We start from the raw sequence: 376 nt of genomic DNA on the forward strand, positions 1-376 counted from the left end.
TTTCTTTAAACTCACCATAGGGGGGTTTCAAAGCATGCTGATTCCATTTCTTCCACCAAATTTGACGCCGCAGGGGCGGAACTAGTCCAAAAAAGGGGGGTACCCCTGTATCAAATTTAAGCAGCATCAGACATAAAAAAAACAATACTTACCCCCCTTTTGGCCTAGTTCCGCCCCTGCCCTGTCAAAATGCATATCAGAAATGAATTCAGCAGCCGTCAAAACCCCCATGTACCAAATTTAAGTGGAATCAGACAAAAACTAATATCCACCCCCCTTTTTTGGCCTGGTTCCGCCCCTGCCACGTCAAAACTCATTGCAGAAATAGATTCAGCGCACACGAAAACCCCTTAGAACGAAGGTGGAGTTTATTCAA

Source organism: Frankliniella occidentalis, unplaced genomic scaffold (assembly GCF_000697945.3).
Source record: "Frankliniella occidentalis isolate FOCC.00 unplaced genomic scaffold, Focc_3.1 Scaffold82, whole genome shotgun sequence".
Classification (NCBI taxonomy): domain Eukaryota; kingdom Metazoa; phylum Arthropoda; class Insecta; order Thysanoptera; family Thripidae; genus Frankliniella; species Frankliniella occidentalis.